This window comes from Erpetoichthys calabaricus, chromosome 9, assembly GCF_900747795.2.
Source record: "Erpetoichthys calabaricus chromosome 9, fErpCal1.3, whole genome shotgun sequence".
Lineage (NCBI taxonomy): Eukaryota > Metazoa > Chordata > Cladistia > Polypteriformes > Polypteridae > Erpetoichthys > Erpetoichthys calabaricus.
In genome coordinates this window covers 55,395,910-55,410,646 of record NC_041402.2, presented here as the reverse complement: position 1 = coordinate 55,410,646, position 14,737 = coordinate 55,395,910, and positions in this window count along the sequence as shown.

The following is a 14,737-nucleotide window of genomic DNA, read 5'->3' as shown; positions in this document are numbered from 1 at the left end:
TTCCTGCAGACCATTCATGGGAGATTCCACCTGGCCCTCTTGATGTCACCTCCAGGACTGAGCCTATGGAAGAAGACCTTGACGGTTCCGGCCCCTGTGATGTCACATTTGGGCTTGAGCCTATGGCTGAAGACCATCACCCCTTTGATCTCACTGCCTGTCTTCCCCTTTAAAAGCCTCCACCCTTTCTTTATTCCCTCAGTTCTGTTTTGGACTTGGTTTTGTGCACAGCACTACTATCAGTTATTTCAATTTGCAGCCAGGAAACCAAATATACGGGTGGCTGCCCTAAACCTTGCTATGGCTCTTTGTGGCTTTTGTGATAATATACAATTCTCTTTGTGTCTTAATCCAAATCGTTTTCCAAAGATTGATTGCTGTGTAGGTTTGAAAAGGTTGAAAAAGGTACAAAATAATAAAGGAGCAACAGATTAAAGCTTCTCTGCCTTGAAGTGCATTCTGCATTGGTACCCTATTCTAAGTGATTGCTTCATGACTGGATTAATAGTTAGTATTTACAGGGCCATAAAGCAGTGCATGTAGAGAAGTAAAGCAAATTTTAATTTCCATTATTGACCAGGGTGGTGTAAATTAATCAATTTGTGCTAATTTTCAGGTCTTTACAGTATGCATTTTTGTCACTCAATAATAAAATTGAAAGTTAGGTAGTGCCATGCCACCTTCTACTTTTGGTCTATTGAATGCATGGATGTCTTGAATTCCAAGTAAATTAGGTTATAACTGAAACTAGTTTCTTAAAGACTGATAAAATTTACATATTTTTAGTACAAGGCTGCAACATTACAAAATTTGAAAATAGGGAAAGGGACTGAATGCTTTCAGAATTCACTGTACATTCATTAAATCATAACATTTAAGATTACTTCATTATAACATACAGTATACAGGACTATGTATGTTTCTACTCATCATGCCCATCTATGTAAAAACAATGATAAATCCAAATTAATACATACCATCATTTTTTTTTACTCTTCAGAGAAAACTCATATGATTAAAGCTTCTAAATAATTCCCTTCAGCTAAATAATCCCACCAGTTGTAGATTCACAATAATATTATCAAATAGAAAAGATTACATGCAAGCTGTTTAAAATAAACTGGGATAAAAGTAAATAAAGTTAGCAATAGTTCAAATTATCATTCTTTTGTGGAAAGCATGACTGTGTAATATCAACAGCCTTGTAATATTATAAATGGTGGATAAAATGTATTGTGTGAATAGAAGCCACAACCGCAACACTTAGCCAAGAATAGTTGCATTTTTTGTGGTATTATGTCTTTATGTAAGCTTTTTGCATTGAGAGTTTATCAAATGCAAATCAAAAAAAGAAGCATCTAGGAACCTGAAGAAATACATTTATAAGGCAAATGAGTTGCTGTCTTTTGTTGTGAATCTGTAGCTGTTAAAGAAGGAAAATAAACATATTGTGCCTGCATTGTTTGTATTAATTTCCTGACCTCTGAACTCTGCAGCAGGGTTTCATTTTTGAGGAGGCCCAGTGAGTCAAGACCTTATCTTTTTCCTGACACTGATTAGCATTTTTAGAATATGTCTACAGCCTGTTCTTATTTCTAAGTGAAATTTTAACACTGATAATTGAGACCCAAAAGAATTCTGATATCCTAAACTGTCATTGTTTTAAATAATCCTTTATAGCTCCACTGTGCAATTTTAAAGAAAGTGGTAGCTATGCAGCCTTCAATTTGATGGTAAAATGTGTGTTATATTAGGTTACTGTTTTTTCTGAAGTTTCTTTTTCTATGAACTTTCACCTTCACAGAAAGGACAATGCCCAGTTGATCATTTTTAGCAGTAGGAGAAGCAGTGGCCTCCTCCTCTAATATCAGCTTTTTACAGTCTCACACTGAGTACCACCGGCAATTCCTTTGCCTATCAGTAGTATTATGAGACTCTAAGTGGTATCTTTAAAAAGACAAATGATAGCATTTACTGCTGCTGAGGAAATCTCCACTAGTTGGCAAAAGTTAGCATATAATTGGCCCTGAACCTGCCCTACATAGAAGTGAGCCACTAATAAAAAAAATATTAAACCACAGAGTTGAAAACTTAAAACAGAATTGGTGGGTGCTGCTTTTCTGTACTGTTTTGTGCACAAAGCTGCAGTGCAATCTTTTATATTATACATTTACCATGTCTCTTAGCAAGCAAGATTACCAATAAAGTAAAACTTGTGTCTGTCCTAATTAGAAGAAAGATTGTTATGTCCAAAAAGGCATATAACATTTTTAAAAGGAGTGTATTTAACATTGTTAAATCTTTATTTTAAACTGACATTTGGAATGAGTTTCTAAATGTGTTGTAACACTATGTACTTTGTTAACTGTGTCTTATGATTGTTTCAGGGGAGAAGCTACAGAGAGGCTGGAAAGGGCAGCACCCCTCCAAACATTTATCTGCAATCTGTGATCAAACTCCCAGGGTGTGTGTTGTTCCCCCTTGAAGTTTACACCTGCTCAATTCATTCCCAATAAAATTAAATAAAATATGGGGCGGGGTCGGGACTTGGTTCCTCTTGGAAGTGAGCGGATCAATTGATTGGCAAATTCTCTCATTGAATTCCAGCATATTAGTAAAGCACGACTTCCCTCATCTAAACGCATGATGACTGTTCAGTAAAATTGTTCTTGCCATGTTTTGCTCAATCTTTTCTTAACAATTTCTTCCATTAATTTACCTGTGATGCACATTAAGCTTACTGGCCTATAGTTACTTGGAACCTGATGCCGATCCTACTAACTTCAATAATTTTCGCCCTATTTCTAATTTGCCCTTCATCTCCAAAATTCTTGAAAAAATAGTAGCTATCCAACTTCACTACTATTTATCTTATAATAATCTATATGAAAAGTTTTTGCCTCCTCCATACTACAGAAACGGCACTTGTTAAAATTACTAATGACCTTCTTATGGCTGCTGACTCTGGTTTAATTACTATTCTCATCCTCCTTGATCTGAGTGAGGCCTTTGATACTATTTGTCATACCATTCTCCTTAATAGATTATCTTTGATTGGAATTACCCACACTCCACTAGATTGGTTCAGATCCTACCTTTCAGGCCGTAACTCAGTTTATTCAGCTTAAAACTTTCACATCCCAACCCACCACTGTTACTTCAGGTGTGCCCCAGGGCTCTGTCCTGGGGCCTCTTCTTTTTATTATTTACATATATATAACATTAATTTTCACTGTTATGCGGATGACACCCAGCTCTACCTTGTTATACCCACCTCTTCTTTTCCACCATCTTTGTTTATTGACTGATTGCTGAAATTAAATCCTGGTTTTCTTCAAATTTTCTTAAATTAAACAGTGGCAAAACTGAGGTTCTCCTCATTGGTACAAGATCATCATTATCCAAAGCCGATAATCTTTCACTTGCTACTGATAACTCTTTTGCTTCCCCTTCACCTCAGGTCAAGAGTCTGGGTATCATCCTTGACAGTACTCTATCTTTCCAATCTCACATTAATAACATCACCCGGTCTGCTTACTTCCACCTACGTAATATTAATCGCATCCGCCCCTGCCTCACTCCCCATACCACTGCCATTCTTGTTCACAGTCTTGTTACTTGTCGTCTGGACTATTGCAATTCACTCCTCTTTGGTCTCTCTAATACATCTCTCCATAAACTTCAGCTAGTCCAGAATTCTTCTGCTCGCATCATTACTCGAACCCCATCTATTCATCATATTACTCCGGTCTTGCAGCAGCTTCATTGGCTCCCAATTAAGTTTTGAATTGATTTTAAAATTCTGCTGTTAACATTTAAGGCCATTCATAACCTTGCCCCTCCATATCTGTCCAACCTTCTTCATGTTGCTATTCCCTCCCATAACTGTAGATCTTCCTCCATCCATCTGACTGTCCCTCTTGCCCGTCTAATCACCACGGGAAGCAGAGCATTCAGCTGTTCTGCTCCCAAGCTCTGGAACTGACTACCTACTGAGCTTAGAAATATTGAATCATTTTCAACCTTCAAATGTAAACTTAAAACCCATCTGTTTAAAATGGCTTTTTCTCTATGATTACAGTGGCTTTCTTTGGTTTTAATGTTTATATTTTCTGTATTTTCTGATGTTTTAAGTTTTGTTTATAATGTGGTTTTATTTCAGTGTTTATTGTTTGTTCGGTCTCTTTGAGTGCTTAGAAAGGCGCCTTGTATAAATAAAATGTATTATTATTATTATTATTATTATTATTATCATCTTCCCAATTACCATTTTTACATACGTAACAGGATAATTTGTCATTTTCTAGTCCTTCAAAATTTCCCCAGCACACAGAGACTTCCAAAAACTGTGCATCAAAGGTTTATATATGTACATACTAACCACTAACCACTTTAAGCACTCAAAGATAAATATTATCTGGTTTGGGTGAATTGTTTGATTTCAGCCTATTTAATCTAAGCAGCACTTCTCCCTTTACATGCAATTTACAAATCGCTCAGTACCTCCTTAGTATTTATTCCCTTTTACCATTGGAAAGGTTATCCATGGCCCGGGTTCGCTTCCTGGGTCCTCCCTGCGTGGAGTTTGCATGTTCTCCCTGTGTCTGCGTGGGTTTCCTCCGGGCGCTCCGGTTTCCTCCCACAGTCCAAAGGCAAGTTTTCAGCTGAACTTTAAGTAAGTATTATGGCTTCTCTTAGTTCTGATGTAAAGATGAAACAAAGTTCATGCACTTCTCTTGCAAAAGTCAGGCTTCATCACATACAAATACAAGAGTTTGTTAAAAATAAGTTGGGCAAAAAAAAGTTTATAAAGACACAACTGCAGTAGATCAGTCATTAAGTGTAAGCCTTCAAGCAGAGTCTTGTAGTATGACTATCTCAAGGTTGATTTTGGCAGAAAAATTAGTTTTTTGGATATTTTCACAATTGCATATTTTTATAATGTAGAGAACTGTGAAAAGTACTCCAAGACCAGTATTGATTCTTCACCAGACAAAAGTGGCTCCAGGATGACACATCTATAGACAATGGAACAAAAGCTGACTGGAAGGAGATACCTAAATTTGTAAACAGAGGTGCATTACCTAATAACAAATGATCTTAGTGAATAATGAATGAGATAACAAATGTTGTAGGTAAAGAATGAGGGAGTTTTGTGAGCCCTTCATTATCTGACATTTAATAAAAAAAAAACATAATTCTTTGTTGGGTTCCTCCCCTGCAACCACATCAGAAAAGCAGACCGTCAATAACAGGGACATCAATCCCACACATTTCAGTTGTCAAAAATATAATTTACTGTCACCCCTGACATGTGCAAATTAAAAAATTTTTTTTTCGAGAAATCAATTAAAACACACAAAAAAGCAATAAAATTAATTTAACCTATTAGTTGAAAATCTATAAATGGGCTGAAAACATGATGTGGCTTCTTATCAAAAAATAAGAAGGGTGAGCAGCGATAGGAAAAAGCATCACTTCACAGAAGAGGAGTTTAAACAACTTATATAGGAGGTAGCACAAAATTGAGACGTTTTGTTTTTCCAATTGGCACACATGCAAGTGAATTGACTTGCTCGTGGTCACAGAGTATAAGTAGTAGAATTTGAACCCACACAATAGTAATGTGTTCACTGCAATCACAGATTTGGACACAGCAGCCTTGCTGAAGCCATGTGCATCACAGACGGTTTGCAGGAATCTAATGGTGACAAAGAAAGTTTGGGCAAAATTCATGCGTATTTCTCTTTCCAATTCGTCCTGCACCATGCCAAGGATGGTTATTATTTCACCCCTGGTTAGCCTATATTTCTCAATTAGTTGTTGATTATTGTGATGGTCCAAGGGATTTAGGTCCACCCCAAAAAAAAAAGATTTAGACCAGAGACTTGATTCTTGGACGGGGCTGTTCCAAATGGCATCTTTGGTTGAGTTGAACAATTCTGTGGATAGCTGCCATTGTCATTTCTGGTATTAGGGGGGCGATTCACCTACTTTCACAGATGTGGCTGATTACATAGTGAATTGATAGCCTACAGGTAAAGCTACATAGAGCCCCCTTTGTCCTAATCTATAGCTTACATTATAATTTGAAATTCATACTGCAACATCAACCTGCTATTATTATTATTATTATTATTGTTGTTGTTGTTGTTATTAGTGTAATGATGTTGTCCAAATAAAAGCATCAGTGTGTTTATTGTGATCGACTTAAGGTAACTGCTTTCTCTTTGTGACAGAATTGCAGTAAAAACTCTAAATAAAGAACAACGTTAAAATAACAAGATTAAATCTAGTTTAATTGTAAAGTGTTTCAGGAAACATTTGCTAATTAACAAAAGTTCTTAAGTACGCGATAACAAAGTATACAGTGGAACCTCGGTTCACGAACGTCTCGGTACACATACAAACCGGTTTACGACCAAAAAGTTCGCCAAATTTTTGCCTCAATTCACGACCACACACTCGGTATATGAACAAGCCAGTTTCCCTTTCGGTTTGTACAGTCTCTCCCTGTGCATTTTCTATGCAGCAAGCAAGAGAGAGCGTGAGAGAGTGCGCAACACACACAGACACACACATACAGAGGCAGCGTGAGAGAGAGACAGATGCACACACACAGGCAGCGAGAGAGAGAGCCGCGCGCACACACAGGCAGCACAAGAGAGAGACAGACGCACACACACAGGCAGTGCGAGAGAGAGAGGGCTGGACTCATAAGGTAGAGAAGGCAGTTAAAGAATGCACCGGGCTTGATTTTGTTTTCACTTCTGTTTACAGCGATCGGCTCGTTGCCTGCATTGTTGCAATGTTACTTTTCTTGGTGGTTTATTAAATTACGGATTTTTTCAAATGTTCATTTTTTTCCCTGTGCTTAAAACTCATTAAAAAAAAAAGTGTTTTTAGTCAGTGGTTGGCAGCGCTATAGCGTGAACTATTACAGTGTTAGTTTTCTCTGTTGTTCAAGGTTTTCTCAGTGTTATTCAATGTTTTTAAATTTAGTTTACTATTACGCTGTGCATTCAATGGTTTAATTAACTATATTTGTGCTTAAAAACTTTAAAAAAATATATATTTACTTACAGTTCGTATGGTCTGGAACGGATTAATTGTATTTACATACAATCCTATGGGGGAAATTGCTTCGGTTCACGACCAAATCAGTTTACGACCAGAGTTTTGGAACGAATTATGGAACGAATTATGGTCGTGAACCGAGGTTCCACTGTATTTAGCATTATGAAGCTTTTGGGAAATGCACCCCAGAATAAGTAATATTCTGAATAGTTTAAAGCATTTAAATGAAAGAAACAGATTTTTAAATACTGGAATTTTTATAGAAATACTATTGATTTTTAAACAAAGATTAGACTTCTAGGCATTATATCCCACTGGAGGGAGGTTTATTTGTCAGTGTACAGAATCTAAATATTTCTTTTTCTATGCAATGTGATCCTGTTTCTTCTTTTCCTAAGTTCCTTTGGTGTCTGTATAAAAATGTCCAGCATGTGAAAATATTGCATACAATTAATGCTCTTCATGTTGACTTTCTTATTTTCTTCCTGTAATTCTACTAACTTTCATCCATTTGTTACTTTTAAGTCACTTTATCAGCTTTTGAACAGTCAAACACATGCATATAGGGGACAGCTTAAGGGTTCTGGTGATTGTAATTACCCACCATTCCAGGAGTTGGCAATGTGTTCTAATGCCTTTTCATTTCCACCTTCTGCAGACTGGATGATTGACAGCTATAACATCTCTGACATCACTTCCGGTGCCTGTCCGTCTGGACCCGGCTCTTCCTGCCTGAAGTGCTTATGACTGGAAGTTCGGCCATTTTGAATACAGTTCACTTTGGAACTCGCGTTTTTCCTAATTACTTGTCTTGTTTTTGCTGCATGCCCCAAATCTTTATGGTGATCTGTCTGATCTCTTACAACAGTATATTGAACATATAATCCAGTAATTACCTGAAAATAAATTTCACAGTCATTAAATATTCTAAAGTAAAAGACATCAACAATTCAAGTAAAATATTTTACAAGTTTGCATGTTACACCTTTCAACATCTGTGTAAGCCTGATGTCATCACCTAAGCTTGTCCTGGTCAGAAAATTTGAGCGAGTAATTTTGACCTTAGATATTAATTTAGGAATACTTTTTATATTCAAAGAGTATTGTTTATTCAGTTCTATTTTCTTTGTTTCTGTATTGTATCAACTTCATGTTAGCATCATTCTGTTTGTGAAGAGTTAAAATCTCATATCCAAAGATTATGGTTTTCTTGTGAACCAAAATGGGATTGTGGAGGTACAATAACATGATTAATGAATCGAATTATTATTAAACATATTACAAGGAAGTACATGTACCTATATAATGAACTGTACTTGCCAACCGTTTTTTAAATAAAAGTGTTCAACACATAGTATTAAACCTAAAGACTTTATATTATAATCAGCAATAGTGTCAGTCAATAAGCTTTAAGCATTTTTTATTCTTTTTAACTCATTGAGATAATTTGCTTAAAATATTTCGAAAAATTATGCCATGTTACATTCTTTAAAATGTGTTAACATTTCAAGGTTGCACGTGTCTATAATTCAACAGAAACATTTAGAAGGTGTCCTTTAAATAAAAAAAAAGATCTGATGCAATATATAATTAGATCATGTTTATTCTAGAATATCCTAAAGCATGGATAGAAAGCATTGCGGGTTTGTGGCTTCCTTGTTTTAAAAGGGTGTCAGTCACAGTGTGCAAACTGAGAAAATGCAGTGCACAATCCATTTATATTCATACTACATTACTGGATGGTTAAATTGCCAAAATTAGGCAGAATTTAATTGCTTACAAAATATAAACCGATTGTAAATTGAATGTTTAACATATACTGTATATACACAAGTATGGAAGTCCGGGTTATTTTTTATATTTCATTTGGTTTTGAAAATTAGATTGTGTATATGAATATGTTGCATTTTTAATGAAATTTATTTTAAAAAAGCCCTATATCAAATTCACTGAGTACTAATGATCAAAAATCCATGATCATACCTTGAAACCCTAATGACAACATGAGAGGTTTTCCGCAGGGAAAAGGAAAGCCTCATTTTCCAATAAAGCATGTAATTTATCCCCAGGAAGGTCAATATAACATCCATTTGGAAATGCAATATTATGGCAAACACAATGTGAAAGGAACATACCACTGACCTTCTGGAGAGTGTGTTGCAATGTCCCGTGTGAATGATCCAAATATCCGTACAGCAGTTTTTAAAACCCCAAATGCCTGTTCAATGACAGGGTAATCTCTGTACTCAGCAAAAGAGGTGAAGAAAGATATTTTTTCTGTCCACTGTAAATTGTCTGTCATGTGTACATCTTTTCTTAACTATATGCATTCATTTACTAGGTTGAATAAGGCATTAGATAGTATGTCATACTTCGCTGAAAACAAAATGTTGTAAATTTGCAGTAATGTTTATTACTAAGAAATTTTGTTTTTAAAATGTATTTTCAATAATTAAGTGTCCTGTTATACTATTAAAAAATCTAATAATAAGTAATCTTAATACATTTACAATGCAAGTATTTGCACATCTGGCAAACAAAAACATGAAAACCTATATATGATGTTTATAGATATTATATGTTTATATATTTATAAATACCTGGGAGTGCAGCTGGATGATAAATTAGACTGGACTGCCAATACTGATGCTCTGTGTAAGAAAGGACAGAGCCAGCTATACTTCCTCAGAAGACTGGCGTCCTTCAACATCTGCAATAAGATGCTGTAGATGTTCTGTCAGACGGTTGTGGCGAGTGCCCTCTTCTACACGGTGGTGTGCTGGGGATGCAGCATTAAGAAGAAAGACGCCTCACGCCTGGACAAACTGGTGAGGAAGGCAGGATATATTGTTGGCATTGAGCTAGACAGTTTGACATCTGTGGCAGAGCGACGGGCGCTCAGCAGGCTCCTATCAATTATGGAGAATCCACTGCATCCACCCAACAGTGTCATCTCTAGACAGAGGAGCAGCTTCAGTGACAGACTGCTGTCACTGTCCTGCTCCACTGACAGACTGAGAAGATCGTTCCTCCCCCAAGCTGTGTTACTCTTTAATTCCACCCATGGGGGATTAAACGTTAACATTATATAAAGTTATTGTCTGTTTTTACCTGCATTACTATCAATCTTTAATTTAATATTGTTTATTGTATCAGTAAGGTGCTGCTGGAGTATGTGAATTTCCCCTTGGGATTAATAAAGTATCTATCTATCTATCTATCTATCTATCTATCTATCTATCTATCTATCTATCTATCTATCTATCTATCTATCTATCTATCTATCTATCTATCTATCTATCGTGTATGAGCAGAGTTTCAGGTTCTTTTCATCCAGTAACTATGCTTACAGTTAATGAAACAGTACTTTGAGAAAGAATGCCGACTCTTCACTTTTACCGCATTTTGTTATGTTGCAGCCTTGTGCAAAAATCATTTAAATGTATTTTTCCCCCACATCAAGCAATACTCAATACACCAGAATGACAAAGCTAAAACAGGACTTTTTAGAAATACATGAAAAAGGGGCCTGAGCTGCCTTGAAAGCTTGCATGTTGTAATCTGTTCAGTTAGCCAATAAAAAGTGTCATTTTGCTTCAGTTCTTATTGCATCCATAATGGCTATCATGGTACAACACCCCAGTAGTATAGAAAAGTTTGCAAATTTCTCATTATATATAAGCTAAAAATATCACATTGACACTTGCATTCAGACCCTTTGCATTCTGGAGTCTTCATTAAGCTTTGTGCACCTTGATTTGGTGATTTTCTGCCATTCTTCTCTGCAGATTCTCTCAAGCTTAATCAATTTGGGAGGGGAGAACATTGTCGAAGAACTATTTTCAGGTTTCCCCAGAGATATTTGACTGTGGTCAAATTCAAGCTTTGGCTGGGCTATGCAAGGATATTCACAGAGTTGTCCTGTTGAAAGATGAACCTTCTGCCTTGTGAGGTCTGCAGCGATCTGGAGCAGGTTTTCATTGAGGAACCTGTGTAGCTTGTTCTTTTGAACCTTACCTTTACTCTGACTGGTTACCAAGTTCCTACCACTGAAAAACAATCCCACAACAGCTTCCACTGTGCTTCACCGTTGGAATAGTATTGTGCAGATGATTAATATGTACAGTGGTGTGAAAAACTATTTGCCCCCTTCCTGATTTCTTATTCTTTTGCATGTTTGTCACACAAAATGTTTCTGATCATCAAACACATTTAACCATTACTCAAATATAATACAAGTAAACACAAAATGCAGTTTGTAAATGGTGGTTTTTATTATTTAGGGAGAAAAAAAAATCCAAACCTACATGGCCCTGTGTGAAAAAGTAATTGCCCCCTGAACCTAATAACTGGTTGGGCCACCCTTAGTAGCAATAACTGCAATCAAGCGTTTGCGATAACTTGCAATGAGTCTTTTACAGCGCTCTGGAGGAATTTTGGCCCACTCATCTTTGCAAAATTGTTGTAATTCAGCTTTATTTGAGGGTTTTCTAGCATGAACCGCCTTTTTAAGGTCATGCCATAGCATCTCAATTGGATTCAGGTCAGGACTTTGACTAGGCCACTCCAAAGTCTTCATTTTGTTTTTCTTCAGCCATTCAGAGGTGGATTTGCTGGTGTGTTTTGGGTCATTGTCCTGTTGCAGCACCCAAGATCGCTTCAGCTTGAGTTGACGAACAGATGGCCGGACATTCTCCTTCAGGATTTTTTGGTAGACAGTAGAATTCATGGTTCCATCTATCACAGCAAGCCTTCCAGGTCCTGAAGCAGCAAAACAACCCCAGACCATCACACTACCACCACCATATTTTACTGTTGGTATGATGTTCTTTTTCTGAAATGCTGTGTTCGTTTTACGCCAGATGTAACGGGACATTTGCCTTCCAAAAAGTTCAACTTTTGTCTCATCAGTCCACAAGGTATTTTCCCAAAAGTCTTGGCAATCATTGAGATGTTTCTTAGCAAAATTGAGACGAGCCCTAATGTTCTTTTTGCTTAACAGTGGTTTGTGTCTTGGAAATCTGCCATGCAGGCCGTTTTTGCCCAGTCTCTTTCTTATGGTGGAGTCGTGAACACTGACCTTAATTGAGGCAAGTGAGGCCTGCAGTTCTTTAGACGTTGTCCTGGGGTCTTTTGTGACCTCTCGGATGAGTTGTCTCTGCGCTCTTGGGGTAATTTTGGTCGGCCGGCCACTCCTGGGAAGGTTCACCACTGTTCCATGTTTTTGCCATTTGTGGATAATGGCTCTCACTGTGGTTCGCTGGAGTCCCAAAGCTTTAGAAATGGCTTTATAACCTTTACCAGACTGATAGATCTCAATTACTTCTGTTCTCATTTGTTCCTGAATTTCTTTGGATCTTGGCATGATGTCTAGCTTTTGAGGTGCTTTTGGTCTACTTCTCTGTGTCAGGCAGCTCCTATTTAAGTGATTTCTTGATTGAAACAGGTGTGGCAGTAATCAGGCCTGGGGGTGGCTACGGAAATTGAACTCAGGTGTGATACACCACAGTTAGGTTATTTTTTAACAAGGGGGCAATTACTTTTTCACACAGGGCCATGTAGGTTTGGATTTTTTTTCTCCCTAAATAATAAAAACCATCATTTAAAAACTGCATTTTGTGTTTACTTGTGTTATATTTGACTAATGGTTAAATGTGTTTGATGATCAGAAACATTTTGTGTGACAAACATGCAAAAGAATAAGAAATCAGGAAGGGGGCAAATAGTTTTTCACACCACTGTAACTCTTTAGTTCAGGTATGGCAAAAAGGCATCCATTTCTCATTTACTCTTATGTAACAAGACCATAACATACAGTTCTCTGGGTCTTCATAACACTTATAAAACATCAGTAGATAGGGTATTCATCTCTGTGCAGTGTGGCATATTGACATGATGGTAAAAGTACTTGTTACTATGAAGAAGTTAGAGATTCTTTTACTAAATATCAAGAGAAATGCATCTCAGCTAAGCCAACTAAGACCTCTCCAAAGTGAACTTTTGTTAGTAGGTCACATTGCAGAGAAGAATAAACACTTTACTGATGCTTTGTAAGTGAATGTTAGGGTCATGCTACATAATAGCAAATGAGCAATAGATGCATTTTTGCAGTATCTAAACTGAAGTATCACCTATTTATGCGTCTTTTACTGAGGAGAAGTGTTCATTTGGCCACTCGGTCATAAAGCACCAGATCAGTGGATTTTTGCAATGATGGTTCTCCTTCTGGAAGTTTCTCCCATCTCACACAGGTTCTCTGGAGCTCGGTCAGCGTGACCTTTGGTTTCTTGGTCACTATGGCCCTTCTTCCTCGATTGCTCAGTTTGGCCCAGCACCCAGCACTGGAAATAATAGTGGTTGTTCCAAACTTCTTCCATTTAAGAATTATGGAGGCCACTGTGCTCTTACTGTATGTACCTTTTAATGCTGCAATTTTTGTGGGCTTCCCCAGATCTGTGCCTTGATGCAATACTGTCTCTAGGCTCTACAGCAAGTTCCTTCGGCCTCATGGCTTGGTTTTCACTCTGATAAATCAACTGTGTGAGTTATCTAGACGGGTGTGTGCCTTTCCTAATCATGTGCAATCGATTGAATTGACTCCAAACAAGGTGAAAAAATATCTCAACGGTGATCAATAGAATGGGATGTACCTGAACCAGATTTCAAGTGTCTTAGCAAAGGGCTTGAATATTCATTTCAGTGTGTTATTTCAGTTTTTTATAATTAATACATTTGCAACAATTTCTAAAATCCTGCTTTTGCTTTGTGATTTTGGGGTAATGAGTGCTGCTTAATGCAGAAAAATTTTAAATTATTTTACTATAACATTGCAGCATAAGAAAATGTGAAAAATGAATGGGTCAGAATGCTTTCAGAGTGTGCTGTATACTAATAATGTGAGGGTCATGGCACGACAGGTAAGTGGTTAGCACTGGCTCAATAGTATTCTGTGTGCAGTTTGTAACATCCCCCAGTGCTTTCATGTGTTTTTCTATTTCTCCCAGACTATTTTATCCTCAACATTACAAAGATATTCATCATATATTGACTCAGTATGTGAGAATGAGTGTACCCAGCAAAGCCCCAGTGCCCCTTACAGGAAAGATGCTTGTCTTGCACCTGAGGCCTTGAGTTAAAAATGCTGGCTGTCATTTTTTTAATAGCATAAATCTAGCAGCCTTAAACAGCCCTTATCTAGCATTGTTGTTTAGTGGTCTTTATATTTGACTTATAAACATTTTTACCAAAATAACCTTGTTTACCTACCCAATATATTTCAACATTTTTTTTTTGTTTGCCTACAGTGGCTTTGGTTTGTCCTATGACAGATTTTAGAGTCCAAACTAATAAAGATGATGGATACGGTAAAGGTTATTCAGGCTTTTAAATGCTAATTGTTCTGTAAACAGCATTTGTTGGCCGAGCTTCAAAAGAAGGGACACATCTGTTTTATTTATTGTGCTTGGAAGACATAGCCCTTGAACCCAATTAGAAACTGTTATCACCCTGTTTATTAGCAAGCACATTAGTACGACACATTAAATAGTAGATGGACATTTAAATATAGATTTTAATTGTTTTATTCCAGATATATAACACAAATTGGGTTGATATCCTGTAAAGTGTAAAGCATAGTTGAGCAGTAAGTTAGGCTGTCTTT